Source organism: Palaemon carinicauda, chromosome 26 (genome assembly GCF_036898095.1).
Source record: "Palaemon carinicauda isolate YSFRI2023 chromosome 26, ASM3689809v2, whole genome shotgun sequence".
Taxonomy (NCBI): Eukaryota; Metazoa; Arthropoda; class Malacostraca; order Decapoda; family Palaemonidae; genus Palaemon; species Palaemon carinicauda.
Genome location: NC_090750.1, coordinates 93,962,245 through 93,978,396, shown reverse-complemented (window position 1 = coordinate 93,978,396; position 16,152 = coordinate 93,962,245). Strand labels below are relative to the sequence as shown.

General features: G+C 35.7%; 1 long non-coding RNA gene across 3 annotated transcripts in view; it reads right to left on the bottom strand.

The window, feature by feature from the left end:
• LOC137619696 (uncharacterized) overlaps positions 1–16,152 on the bottom strand; it is a 58,271-nt gene that overhangs the window by 25,018 nt on the left and 17,101 nt on the right. The window contains exons 1-2 of one of the 3 annotated variants that reach the window (XR_011039956.1): positions 12,426–12,440; positions 6,800–6,843 (exon numbers count right to left, since the gene is read on the bottom strand). The exons of 1 other annotated variant lie outside the window; for it this stretch is intronic. This is a non-coding gene — a long non-coding RNA (uncharacterized lncRNA). Of the gene's footprint in view, positions 1–6,799; positions 6,844–12,425; positions 12,508–16,152 lie in introns of those variants that run through there. One more of the 3 variants, XR_011039957.1, reaches the window with a different exon arrangement.

Below are 16,152 nucleotides of genomic sequence, written 5' to 3'. Positions count from 1 at the left end.
ATGTCTGTTTTGACGTTGTTACTTATTTTAGAATAATTTATTGTTAATTTGTTCTCTTCATTTATTTATTTCCTTATTTCCTTTTCTCACTGGGCTATTTTTCCCTGTTGGAGCCCCTGGGCTTATAGCATCTTGCTTTTCCAACTAGGGTTGTAGCTTGGATAGTAATAATAACAACAATAATAATAACAGGGGTAATACTTAAGTGTAAAATTTGTATAAAGTAAGGTTTCAAGATCATTATTTAAGGTAAAACTAAGTGTACTAAAGTGCCTGTGCGTGAATAGGTACTTGTGTAAAATGAAGGTGAAAATGGATTAATTGTAGTTTTAGAGTTCAAGAAATAAGGTGAAATAAGCGGATATTTTGTCTAACTTCACCATGAATTGCTGGGTACAGTAGGAACTGTTCATTGGTATACAAGGGTAAGAAGAGATTTAGAAAAAATGAAGTGTGATGAACATGAAAACTACAAAATATAAAAGCTACAGTGAATAAAAAAGGGATTTTGAAGGAAAAAGCTATTTCTGGGCTCAACCTGTGTCGCTCTGTGAAATGTTCCTTAAAGCACCATTTCAAAGGTATAAATACTGCTAAATATACCAAAGAAAAAAGTTACATGGAATGCCAGGAATATATCCAGCTCGCTCACCCCTAAAGGGTGTCGGTATTAAAACTGGGGCGAGTGATACCACTACCAGCGGTCCCTTTCCAATTAGACTTCTCCCTCCTCAAAATCCCCCGTTACTGCGAGGTGTCGTTCACTACAGAAGACTAGCTGTAGGCATGTTAAATGAGTTAGGCAATCAAGAATAAAGATAGGAAACAAATGGCTTTTATGAAACAGGAAGTTTTTTAAAAAATATTTAAGAAACTAAAAAAATCATTAGAAATTGCCAAGGAATACAGCTTGGTGTAGAGATTTACGAACAACTGGACCTGGATAAATAATGGAGACTATGTCCTGTATCTATGCTGTTTCACAATTTATTCTGGGTCAATACATACAAGTATACTATTAGTTGAATGAGGAGTGGAGAATAGAAATATTTGCATGTTTTAAAAAGTTAGCATGACCGATAATATTTATAGAAGTGACTCTTGAGAAGGATGATGCGGTCTCAAGTAAAGTGGCCTAAAAGTGGCCTCTAGAGCAAATATGTCTCCATGCTGACGTGGTAAGTGCAATACATATTTGGAAAGTTTCAAATGCTATATTACCATATGAGATTTACCAATGTGTGTAGACTAAGTGAGTAAGAGTGGAGACAAATGTACAGTTTAGCTAAATCTAAAAACGAAAAGCATGTCAAATTTATTTAATCATCAGTACCCTTGTTAGGCTGGAGGAACATAGAGTAGAGGTCCCCCCCCCTTTTTTTTTTCATTTGTTGATGTCGGCTACCCCCCAAAATTGGGGGAAGTGCCTTGGTATATGTATGTATGTATGTACATATACCAAGGCACTTCCCCAAATTTTGGGGGGTAGTCGACATCAACAAATGAAACAAAAAAGGGGACCTCTCCTCTCTATGTTCCTCCCAGCCTGACAAGGGACTCAACCGAGTTGATAGTTGAGGAATAAAGAATTTATTATAAGGTCATTAGATTAAATATTCTATACATTAAGTAGATTCATTAAGTTAAAAATGTAGCAAAGTTTTTTTAACAAGACAGTACTTTTACTGTGAAAAGTGGAGGTTAATATGTTCTAACCCTTTTACCCCCAGGCAATTTGGAACTTTCCAACCATTAACCCCAAGGGTTTTTTTTTTCCAAGCACATTTTGCAAAATATTTTTTTAAAATTGCTATAACAGCCTTAATTTTTGTCATAGAGAGGTCAGGTTGGTCTCATTCTCTTGGAAAATGCCTGAATTTTCTTAAAAAATTATAAAAAATATGAAAAAATTAATTTTATAGCATTTTTTTTGCAAGGACGTACCGGTACGTCCATGGGGATAAAGGTATGGCTTTTGTGAAACGTACCAGTACGTCCTTTGGGGGTAAAAGGGTTAAATGAAAATACTTAAATGTACGAATGTAATGAACTACTATAACACTAACAGTACTGTACAATAAAGAACATTTTTATCAATTTTTCTATTACCTACAGTATGCAGTACACACATCCGTGTTGCAAACTTTCAGATTCACAAACAACTACCGCAAGTAAGAAATATGTTCAAACTCCGTGGAGTTATAATTTTGTAATTTGCGCCACTCCCGACTGGGTCCTGATCCAGCCGCGGCCAATGGTAAGCAGCACCAATCCGCTGTGTTCAAAATTTATTGTGTTTGCTACTGTGATATTCGTGGCTGTTTGTGCGTATTACCTCCGCCTTAATACCATAAATTACAATAACATTATCTATGGCTGATAAGCAGATTGCTAGTGGTAGTGCATTGAAGCACAAAGATTAGTGGCGATAGTGCTGGTAGTGTGAAGAAATGGCGAGCCATTTCAGTGGAAATGAAAGTAGCCATTATCAAGAAACCAGATAGCGGAGAGAAGAAGGCAAATATTGCCCATGTATTTCAAATAAATTGTTCAACAGTTTGCAAGAGTTATAAAACTATGAGCTATCCGATGACGGCGAATTATCTCTGCTATTGCAAGAAAATGGTTTAAACACGAGAGAGAGAGAGAGAGAGAGAGAGAGAGAGAGAGAGAGAGAGAGAGAGAGAGAGAGAGAGAGAGAGAGAGAGTATACAGATGTATGGGTATGCAATGTTTTGTGATATGACATTTGAAAGTAATTTGTATTTTTCCTAACGAAACAAACCTGGAGTTATTTATAGGGGATATTACTTTGGGCATGGCTGAAAGAAGGGCCATAAAATTTTATCGAGGGATAACTAACCCAACCGCTAGATGGCAGGAGGGATAGGGGTAGCCGGCTACCCAGCTTACTCACACACACCTGGGCTGATCACCCTCTTTTCTTGCAGGCAGGACTTTCTTGGGGGAGAGGGCTAGCAGGCCAATTTGTATAAATACTTCTATAATTGTCATTTGTTCCATCACTCTATACAAACTCTCGCAATTTATAGGGGATGACTTACCTCGTAGGAGGGAGGAGGTCTGTGCCAACTGACTTGGCATTTGACCAAGGTTCTCTCGTTACGATATAGATTGTTATCAGTAGGAACCCAGCGCTTCACAAAAAAATGTTGTACACTGGCGGCCTGCGCAAGCTGTGTGTTTGCAACACTAGCAATGTGGCTGGTCTAGGTACGGGTTCTCAGTCATAGGAATCGGAGTACTAGACCTCATCCAATTTCTTCTCTTTAGGGGTACTGAGGACGCAACAAGTATAATTTTCAACTAAATTACACAGAAAATGGATCTAACCAGCAGAGTAGTGAGATCAGCTGTGCCGAGTACCATGAGGATGATTCCCCAAGGGAGAGGAAGGTGAAGGATAGAAAGAAACCAATCATTCTAACTCATTCACCCCAGACTAACCTGGGTAACCTCGGCCCTCAACTCTCTGCTACTTTTCCATCAAGGAACTTGAGGTGTTTAGACCACTTGTGCCACCACCACAGGACCAATGGAAATTGCTTCAATGCTCCTGTGGGTGGTGAAGGTCTAAAACACTTCCACATGCCCGCTTGCAATACCTGCGCCACAGTAGTTCTTTTTTAACACCGAGGACGTTGCAATGCCCTTTATGTCTGAGCTCTGGGTCATCGTGGTGGAGAAGGGTCAGGATTAACTGCCAGGTCGATGACCTTGCGAATCCATGCCGACATGGATATTGGATATTGTTTTATGGTCGTACCAACAACAGATTATCCAAATAAGGAAGAAGGAAATTAAGATTGCCAAGTTTTTGTCAAACAAATTAAAATCAGTCAGGAGCTAAAGACCAGACAGGAGAACAACACTCAAAACAAGATGGAACAAAATAATTAAAACATTTCCTTACAATAGATTGATCACCAAAACTCTTACTTTCTTAAAAGGCCAATATTTTTTGGGGTAATTGACGACAGATCACAATTTGTAAAAGTATATTTACAATAAAAACTCTGATGATTTAAAATGACTTATACCGCAAGATTTTGTCCATAAAAAGATCTGGATGTTGAGGAGCACTGTTCTTCAGATACTACCTTTAGAGAGCTATGGGGTCCTTTGACTGGCCAGACAGTACTACATTGGATCCTTTTCTCTGGTTACGGTTTATTTTCCCTTTGCCTATACTTTACATATTCTCCTCTGTCCTCATACACCTGACAACACAGATTACCAAACAATTCTTTTTCACCAAAGGGGTTACTGCACTGTAATTGTTCAGAGGCCACTTTCCTCTTGGTAAGGGTAGAAGAGACAAACTTTGGTAAGCAGCTCTTCTAGGAAAAGGACACTCCAGAATCAAACCATTGTTCTCTACTCTTGCGCAGTACCATAGCGTCTGTACCATGATCTTCCACTGTCTTGGGTTAGTCGGTACATTCCGGCACACTGTTCTATTTCATTTCTCTTCCTCTTGTTTTGTTTAAGTTTCTATAGTTTATATAGGTGATATTTATTTTAATGTTACTCTTCTTGAAATATTCTAGGTTTCCTAGTTTCCTTTCCTCACTAGGCTATTTTCCCTGTTGGAGCCCCTGAGATTATATCTTTCTTTTCCAACTAGGGTTGTAGCTTAGCAAGTAATAATAAAAATAACACAATCATACATTCAAGTTTTGTCAGGGTTCTACTTTATCCCAATAATTAGCACTACTGTATGAACCAACTTTAGCTGGAACAGGGAAAATAGCCCAGTGAGGAAAGGAAATTAGGAAATAAACTACAAGAAAAGTTTAAGCACAGCAATATCATTAAAATAAATCATGCATAATTATAAAGAATTCAAAATATCAAGAGGAAGAGAAATAAGATAGAATAGTGTTCCCCAGTGTACCCTCAAGCAAGCTATCTCCACCCAAAGACAGTGAAGACCATGGTACGTAGGCTATGGCACTACCCAAGACTAGAGAACAATGGTTTGATTTTGGAGTGTCCTTCTCCTAGAAGAGCTGCTTACCGTAGTTAAAGAGTCTATCAAGGGATTCAGTAACTAAGGGTTTACAACCAGCAAATAATATTGATGTAAAGAGTAGCATCTGCATAAGCAACAAACTTGTTTTCAATGCCAAACCATTTATGTACGGAAGGTCATCAACTTACAAACTTAACCCTTTTACCCCCAGGCTATTTGGAAATTTCCAACCCTTAACCCCCAAGGGGTTATTTTTTCCCCAGCACATTTTGCAGTATATTTTTTTTAAATTGCTCTAACAGCCTTAATTTTTGTCATAGAGAGATCAGGTTGGTCTCATTCTCTTGGAAAATGCCTGAATTTTCTCAAAAAATTATCAAAAATATGAAAAAAAAAATTTTTATGGCATTTTTCTGCAAGGACGTACCAGTACATCCATGGGGGTAAAGGGATGTGTTTTGTGAAACGTACCAGTACATCCTTTGGGGGTAAAAGGGTTAACTGGTTCAAAGAAGCTGTTAGCAAGTTTAATTGTTTTAAGCCCAATTTTGTTAAATCTTGGCCAAGGGTAAGAGGCCTAACCTGAATCTCATGCCCATGATTTCTAGCTACAAAAGTCAACAAATAGTCAGGTTCCATATGAAATAGATATAAAGTTATTACAAATGCTGTTTTGACTACTATATCAAAAGAAATAGGAATGAATGGCAAGCGATTGTGACGCAGTTCCGGTAGGCCCTGCTGTTGCCTCCGATGCCTTAGATGACAGCGGAGGTAGCAGCAGTAGGGGATTCAGCATTATGAAGCTTCATCTGTGGTGGATAACGGGGGAGGGTGGGCTTTGACACCCTAGCAGTACCAGCTGAACTCGGTTGAGTCCCTTGTTAGGCTGGAGGAACGTAGAGAGTAGAGGTCCCCTTTTTGTTTTTGTTTCATTTGTTGATGTCGGCTACCCCCCAAAATTGGGGGAAGTGCCTTGGTATATGTGTATGTATGTATGTATCAAATGATATATTGTTTCATTACAGTATTTCTGTATCTTTGTTATTTTTATTTGGATTTGTGTTTATATCACTGAAAATTAAGTTGAGGACCTTCTGTATATATGAAAGTACAGTAATGGGTTGTGAAAAATACCAAGAGGACCATCAGATAACATTATTACTATCCAAGCTATAGTCTTGAATGGAAAAACAAAATGATACAAGACCTAAGGCTCCAACAGGAAAAGCAGTCCAACGCTAAGAATAACTATAGCCCATTTCTTTTACCAAGGCAGATTTGCACCAACTCGCAGCGGTGCCCTTTTAGCTCGGAAAAGTTTCCGGATCGCTGATTGGTTGGACAAGATAATTCTAACCAATCAGCGATCAGGAAACTTTTCCGAGCTAAAAGAACACCGCTGCAAGTCGGTGCAAATCTGCCTCGCTAAAAGAAACGGACTATAGTTCGCCTAACTTTCAACTGGGCTCCACAAGGCGCTAGAAGAGTTGGAAGACCCAGGCCTACGTGGCTGAGGACTATGATGCATGAAATAGGAGATGATGAATGGGGAAAAATCAATTTAAAAGCTCGAGATAAGAGACGACTGGTGAAATCTAACCGAGGCCCTTTGCGTCAATAGGGATAGATGATGATGATAGATTAATTAAAGATATAATTATACAATCTATTAAATACTAAAGATAGATTAATTAAAGATATAATTATACAATCTATTAAATACTAAAGATAAAAGTTCATTAAATATACTAACTACAGAATAAAAAAATGTAACAACGGCATTTTTAGAATTACACTTACATATAAGTGGAGGTTTGCTGGGTAAAACAAGTCCGCCTCATAATCTGAAAAAGAAATACATATCAGAAAGATTGAAAATAGCAAATCAGACAATGGTTAAGTTAAGTAAAATTTTTATATCACATCACATGAAATTACATATAAAAATATCAGGTTATATATCAGTTTAGCGAGATCGGTGTTACTGTATGGACATGAGTCGTGGTATAACAATGAAACAATAGCCAACAGATTTTGTAGATTTTACATCAAAGCCCTCTGAAGAATATTAGAAGTTAAATGGCAGGACAGGATTAGAAAATGAAACTATAAGAGAGATTACTCAAGTCCCATATGTGGATGAGAACATGGTGAGGGGTAGATGGAGATAGTTTGGACATGATCTTTGCACTCCAAGAGATTAGTTCACCAAACCTTCCACTGGGCTCCACAAGGTACTAAAAGTTTCGGAAGACCCAGGCCTACATGGCTGAGGACTATGAAGTAGATGATGATGATGAATGGAGAAGTATTGTTTTAAAAGCTCATTATAGAGATGACTGCGTCAATAGGCATAGGAGATTACGATGGTAAATAAATAAATAAATAAATAAATATATATATATATATATATATATATATATATATATATATATATATATGTGTGTGTGTGTGTGTGTGTTTATACAAAATGGAATTATAGATACACATACAGTATATAGGTACTGTATATACGAAGAAAAGGAAAACAAGGAAATAACTACAGAAGTTTGAGAACAAAACATTAAAATAAATCTTTCACATATAAACTATACAAACTTCAAAATAACAATGAGGAAGAGAACCAAGATAGAATAGTGTGCCAGAGTTTAACAGTTACTCTCTCTGTGCAAAAACTTTTACTGCCTAAAGAACAAGGATGCCAGAATGGTGTACCTTCATGCATTGAATACATTCCAAAAGCAAATGATAAATGTATTTTCTTAACAATAGAAACGTGATCCCTTTAATCGAGAGGTGGCAGTAGTTAGCCAACTCAACCTGACACGCCACCGAGCTCCCAATTTGACCTTAAATCCGAGACTTTTGGGGTTGTTGGGGCACGAAGAGTAACATAAGACGACGGGTTTACTTTTAAAATTTTGTGATTTGTTCCTACGAAAATGCAAATCTTACAACTCATTTTGCCTCTGCCTATACAAACATCAAACAGTCTGGCTTATTCTTTCCACAATCTCCTCTCTCCTCTTACACCTGACAACACTGAAATTACCAAACAATTCTTCTTTGCTCAAGGGGATAACTACTGCACTATAATTGTTCAGTGGCTACTTACTTCTTAAGGGCAAGGGTACAAGAGACTCTTTAGCTATGGTAAGCAGCTCTTCTAGGTGAAGAACACTCACAAAATCAAACCATTGTTCTTCAATCTTTACCTTGGGTAATGCCATAGCCTCTCTATCAGTCTTCAAATGTCAAATTAGAGATCTCTTGCTTGAGGATACACCCACGCACACTATTCTGTGTTTATTATTATCATTATTATTAGCCAAGTTACAACCCTAGTTGGAAAAGCAGAATGCTATAAGCCCAAGGGCTCCAACAGGGAAGATAGACTATGAGGGAAGTAATGAACAATTAAAATATTTTGAAAATAGTAACATTAAAATAAATCTTTCATATATAAACAACAAAAACTTATGGAGCCCTTGGGCTTATTGCATCCTGCTTTTCCAATTAGGGTTGTAGCTTAACAGGTAATAATAATAATAATAATAATAATAATAATAATAATAATAATAATAATAATAATAATAAATGATAAACCAATGCACATCAAGATAATTTCTTACGATATAGTAAGTTTCAGTAGCCTATTTTCAATCCTATCGCTAAGAATGGGGCAGTCTAAGGGGATTCCCATGGGGGTCTTAGCTCCCCTTTAAGTAAGTAGGTGAGGACACTGCTTGTAGGTAAGGACACTGTTTGTAGGTTAGGTTAGGGGGGGAAGCTTAGCATAGACAGTGTTCTATCCACGTGTCCCTGTCCGTCGTTATATAAAGGCTCGTATCGTTCAGTACCAAGCTCTGAACCTAAGTTGAAAATAGACATTTTTGGGATTTAAGTACTGTACCTTGAACCAGGAAGTCTTGCAAACTAACATAATAGCAATGGATTCACATTAGAGACCAAAAATTTATATAACTTAGGACGGGAAAACATTTCCTTAGAAAAAGTTTTTCCTAAAGTAAGTACACTTCCAACCTAAAGAAATACTCCTTAAATTAAATAAATGTATACACTAATAATTTTCACCTTTTCCTACCTAAATCATTAGTCGAATGAAAGCTACAGTCTGAATATCATAGTAGGATACAAGCTACATTAGCAGCAATATATTCCAAGCACTTCCCTGGATTGTAATAGTGTACCTTTTTCTATGTACCGGTAACTTTCTCGCTACCTTTCCGCTTGGAGAGCGAGGGGAGCCCCGTCCAAACAAAAACAATTTGAGGGGAGTTTCTCCCAACTTACATCGGAACACTTCAAAGTATCTATACAAAAGTAACACTTCCTATTTCCTTCATTAGGAGTGTTGTGCTATAGTAAATATTTCCCCACATTAATTTCCAACTCATTCCCACTAACTACAAAAGCTCCATGTTTGGCTATGCCGTGGCTCGTTTCACTAGCAAATAAACATAAATCACTGCTCCTCTGTTCTGCCAGGTGGTACGTGGATATGCTGCACACACCTATCACATGGGTCACTATTATGGTCTCATAAATGCCTATAATTTACATTACGCCCATCAAATGGCGCAACAAAATAATTCAATGTTTAAAATCTGACACCAGGAACACTTATTTTCTCCATTACTGTAAATTTCGTTTATCTCCACACACAAACGACGTTCTAGTTTGTTTTTCTTGGGTAAATAACGCGACATTTTTTCGCAACACATTTTTTGCACAAATCCATAATGAGAAATATTCAAATTAATGTAAGTTTAATAACTTTCCTCCAAGTTGTTGTTTTATGTTTCCCATGTCACAATTAGTAGCTCTCGTTACGTATTATTATTATTGATTGCTAAGCTACAACCTTAGTTGGAATTGCAAGATGCTATAAGCCCAAGGGCTCTAACAGGGAAAACAGACCAGTGAGGAAAAGAAATAAGGAAATAAACTACAAGAGAAGCTTAAAGACAATTACAACAAAATAAATCTTTCATATGTAAACTATAAAATCTTCAAAATAACAAGAGTTAGAGAAACAAGATAGTGTGCCCGAGTGTACCCTCAAGCAGGAGAACTGTAACCCGGGACTGTGGAAGACCATGGTACAGAGGCTATGGCACTATTTTTCTATGTTGGCGCACTTGGGCTTATAGCATTGTGCTTTTCCAACTAGGGTTGTAGTTTAGCAAGTAATAATAATAATAATAATAATAATAATAATAATAATAATAAGTGGCTATTGGCAGTTTCAAGACAAAGACCTGTTTATGCATTTGTTGCACTTTACCCATCTCTACCTCTGAGGATTTGACTAAGCGTCACCTAAAATTTCCCAATCAGATTCTAGATAAATATTAAACAACAGGTTGTACTGGGTTTTCATTAACTTCATTAAAAAGTGTGCTCTGGGGGTACACTTCAATTAAAAAAATCTTTATTTCAGTCATGAGTCTCATGTTTGACAATTGTGAGGGTTGTAAACTAACCTAGTTCAACACTCCTCCGTAACAATTTCCAAACTTTGACGATTTTAAGTACAGTAGCAAGTGTTCTTCCAAAAGATATTTAAATGTCATAAATATGTTAACTCATAACGCCAAAATTCGTAACCCTTCACCCGGAAATATGAGACTCCGACTAATAAGGCAAGACTATATGACATCTCAAGTCAGTTTTATAATGCTTGAACATATTATGGTCCCAGAAATAGTGACAGACGCAGCTGGCATGCGATGCGCATCCGCATATTGCTTCCCAGAAGGAAGCATTAGTGAGATTTTGCTTATTTGCAGGCGAAGCGAGCCCAGGCCGTGCAAAAACCCTCGAGCGATGCCACATCACGGTGCTTGAGATCGGAACATGTTAAAGATATAGAAAATGGTGCTAGGGAGAAAACGGTGTTCGAGCATGGTACCTCTGCCGCACTCCTTCCAAAGGGTTCTTTTCACCCTAGGGGGTAGTTAGAGATTTGGGGGACTGGGGCATCGAGTTTGTAAAGTTACCATTATTATTATTACTTGTTAAGATACAACTCTAGTTAGTAAAGCAGGATGCTATAAGCCAAGGGGCTCCAACGGGGAAAATAGCCCAGTGAGGAAATGAAAAATAAATATTTTCTTCCCCTGCTTTGGAGGCCTAGGGGGGAACATATAAAAAATCCAACCGTCTATCACCCCATACCTACACCAGTGGTTTTACCACGTTAATTTAGCAGAAATAAAGAATTTCTTTATTAGTTATCGTTATGTTGGGATCAGCAGTTACTACCTTAGACTTAAAGGTAGTTTACATTGCCATCCCCCTAAAGACAGATTCTCACCTGGCATTATTGTAGGGGATCTCTCACCAACAGAACACTATAAAAACAGGAATCAATTTTAAAATAGCTACAGACGAAAAAAGCTTTTCTTCCAAAATAACAGGCGTTTCCTATAGGAAAAAACGTTGGTTTTCTTAAAAACTTACATTTTCACTACAACTAAAAACTTAATTACCTGAGAAATAATGATCAATGGGGTTAGCATCCACGACTCATCACGTAACGCTTGCCAGTACATAAGTGCTCAACGTTCTTTTTTCTCCGTGAGCGAAGCGAGCCCATAGAGGGCAAAAATCAATAGATATATAAATAATATCCACTTTCTTAGATGGTCAAATGGGTTTTCAGGTTAATTTGCTATTGAAATGAAGGTCAAATTCAATGAAAAACCATTATTTACTACAGGAAGAACTTTCTTTCGGCTCAAAACATTGTTCCGTCTGTAACTATAATGTCACCATTAATTTAGTATATATAAGAATTTCTTTGCTAGTTTTCTTATGTTTGGATTAGCTCTTATTATCATAGACATTAAGGGTAGTTTACATTGCCACACACCCCCTAAAGACAGAATCTCACCTGGGGTTCATTCCCCCCCCCCAAAGACCAATTCTCACCTGGGGTTTGTGTAGGGTGGTGGTGATTAAAAAAAAAAAGATGGATATACTTGTGAAAATATCATCAAAAGAACAATATAAAACAAGAAATCTAAGAAAATATGATTTTTCTTACGTAATTTGCTGTGCGAGTTTTAAAAAAAAAAAGTTTTTTCTTATATAAATAGCTACTGTATGTGACAAACCCATTGCTGTTACAACTCGTACGACAATATAAAACAGGAAATAACGTAACTGCTTCCAAAAAAACTAATATATCAAATAGTGGCAATTAATATATAAAGATATATAGCCCCTAAACACGGCCGGTCAAAAGTTCTGGCCACACCATTTTGAAATTTCAATCTTCTATCGTAAAATCTGTAATTTATAAGACCTGGTGTAGTTTAAGCAGCTTTTACCGTTCACATGTACTTAAAACTTTAATTAAATATAATAAAACATAATAAAAACACCTAAAATAACTTACTTATAGAGGAAATAGTAGTTCAGGTGACCCATCGTACAGACAACAGAGAGAGGAAAACAGAAGACAGTGTGTCCAGACAACAATGTTAAGAAATGAATACAGACGTATGGAAAATCCTAATAAAATTAAAAATATCGTATTATTTAAATTATTATTCATTTATCAATAATTTAAAATGATATTTTAATGTAATTTCAATTACTGATAACTTTTTAATATACGATTTTGAGTGGATTCAAATTGCAAGAATTACGAAGGATTTTTTTCCAACTTGGCAATGGTCATTCAATCAGCTGATCCTGGCCAGCTGATAATTTTTTTTTTCTTTTTGGTAAAATTCAAATTCAGTTTAATTTGAATGCATAAAAAACGATAATGAATAAAACAGAAAATATATTTTATATATTCCGTGACTTTTTATATGAAAAATGTAAAATTATACAACTAATTTTCAAAAAATTTTGAGAATTAGTACATTATTTTTATTTCAATTTTTCGTAATTATAAATACCATGAATTTATCAAAACTGAACTTTATCTATATGAAAATGTGCATTGTTGTTTATAAGTATTTAATAAACCATTAAATAAACAAATAGTGGAAAATGCAGGACAAGTTTAGATATTTCAGTTTGTGGGCAAATTATGGCAACATGAAAAAATAGCCCAGTGAGGAAACGAAACAAGGAAATGAATAAACTATATTAAAAAGTAATAAACAATTAAAATTAAATATTTCAGAAACTGTTACATTAGAATAGATCTTTCAGATATAAATTACAAAAATATAAAATAGGAAGAGATAAGATAGAATCGTGTGCCTGAGTGTACTCTCAAGCAAGAGAACTCTAACCCAAGTCAATGGAAGAACATGGTACAGAGGCTATGGCACTACCCAAGACTAGAGAACAATGGTTTTATATTGGAGTGTCCTTCTGCTAGAAGAGCTGCTTACCATAGCTAAAGAGTCTCTTCTACCCTTACTAAGAGGAAAGTAGTGTTAAGTGTACGAAGAAAGGGGAGAATGTGTAAAGGATACGCCAGACTATTTGGTGCATATGTAGGAAAAGAAAAAATTGGCCGTAACCAGAGAGAGGCATCAAATGTAGCACTGTCTGGCCAGTCAAAGGATCCAATAACTCTACTGATAGTATCACAACGGGTGGCTGGTGTCCTGACCAACCTATTACCAAGGGATATATATATATATATATATATATATATATATATATATATATATATATGTGTGTGTGTGTGTGTGTGTGTGTGTGTGTGTGTGTTTACTTTAAAAGGAGATGACTCCTGATATGAAACAAATTGCTATATGCCTCATTCAGGCTTTAGGCCTACTGATGAAACATGGACAAACCTTATGTGCGATAAACTCCCGTCAAATTTATACAATTTATGCTTATTTTTTCTCAGCAATAGACATTTCTAGTCGTAAAATCAATAATTATTAATAGTGTTTCAGTTTAAATATACAGTCCAGGCTCAATCTACTATATAAAGTACAGTAGTTGCTATTCGTTCGTAGTTTAATAATAATAATAATAATAATAATAATAGGGCAGACAGTAGTAGTCTGCTCGTGTGTTGCGGGGACGGTCAAATGAAAGCGAAAGTGGTTTGTTTTGCGTGTTGCGGGGACCAACCTGGTCGGATGAAAGGGAAAGTGTTTACAAACGATCAGCTGATTTTGTCAGGAAGCGTTCCTTGTGCGAATTCCTTGAGACACAATGTCGTTTTTAACTAATAATAAGATATTTTAAAGAATGAGTCTAATGACGTCATCAAAACACCGTAGACGAAATTTTTAGCGTCAGCTAATAGTAATAATAATAATAATAATAATAATGATAATGATAATAATTTACATGCATGTGTGTTATGAAACTGATTTATAGATTATTATTATTAACTTAATGTTAATATACCATATTTAGCTTGTGAATATACGTTACTCACACACACACACATATATATATATATCCCTTTCTGAGTAGGGATACCTTAACATGGTGAAAAGGTTTGTGTATTGCCGTGATCAGCAAAGCTGTACTACTCAGGGCCACCCATACTAGTTTGGTTTGCTGTAAACAATCAGTCTAAAGTATCCCACCATCACCAATCCTTGGTGGCCAGCATGGTGATGAAAATGGTCAAACCCAAGACATGAATAAGGACATGCCTGAGGCCTTTGTCCTGCAGTAGACTAGAAGCAGCTGCATTCAAATTTGGCACACAATTTTTAATATATAATAAATGGCATTGGATCCCTATCTCTGGTTATGGCTCATTTTCCATTGGCCTGCACATACACCAAATAGTCTGGCCTATTCTTTATACACTCTCCTCTGTCCTCATACACCTGACAACACTGAGATTACCAAACAATTCTTCTTCACCCAAGGGGTTAACTACTGCACTGTAATTGTTCAGTGGTTACTTTCCTCTTAGTAAGGGTCGAAGAGACTCTAGCTATGGTAACCAGCCCTTCTAGGAAAAGGACACTCCAAAATCAAACCATTGTTCTCTAGTCTTGGGTAGTGCCATAGCCTCTGTACCATGGTCTTCCACTGTCTTGGGTCAGAGTTTCTTGCTTGAGGGTACACTCGGGCACACTGTTAGATCTCATATCTTATTTCTCTTCCTCTTGTTTTGTTAAAGTTTTTATAGTTTATAAAGTGATATTTATTTTAATATTGTTGCTCTTCTTAAAATATTTTATTTTTCCTTGTGTCCTTTCCTCACTGAGCTATTTTCACTATTGGAGCCCTTATATATCTTATAGCATCCTGCTTTTCCAACTAGGGTTGTAGCTTAGCAAGTAATAATAATAATAATAATAATAATAATAATAATAATATTAATAATAATAGTACGAGACGAATATATTAAAATAAGTAAATTATTTTTATTTGGAGTAATATATTCAATTCTTAATATATATATATATATATATATATATATATATATATATATATATATATATATATATATATATATATATAAATTGATGATACAAATATATTAGAAGAGACTGATGCCAACTTTTCTCTTGGCAAGGATCATTCATTAAAAGAAAAAACTATTGTCTAAGCTTCCAAATTCTTTCAGATAAAATATTTTTCTTATAAAATAATGCTACAAAATACAATTATATTTAAGAAATAGAGTGCATTGGATCCAATTAATGTTTTATTTGACTGTAAAATTAGAAATCTTGAAGGGTTTTTAGTCATCTAGTTTGGTAACGTGGCAAAAATAAGAATTTGGTGTTATGGCTTATAAAACATTAATATACCATTCTAAAGGCAATGCTAAGTCTTAGAATTGAATACATTTAATCATTAAAGGACATTACATTCTAGAGATAGCTAATTATATAGAAAAACCTTAAAAATAGAGATTTATTATTAGCAGACGAATTTATTTAGGGAAACAAAACTAAATTAAGAAAACAATATCTTATAAATTGGCCCATTCTACCATGTAAACTTCAGTTTTAATTTTGAAGCTATGGTTCCTATATTCCATTTAATGATTTATCGATATTCATTATTCAATATAGGCTCGTAATCTCAAGAAATTCATGGACACAGCGATGGTATGGGCACCTATTGGCAGTAGAAGTAACTGTTTATGTAGACACAAATTTGATACTATATGGCAACTTTGTATATCCAAAAGAAGGTATTTTGTGCAAGACATGCACTATACTATC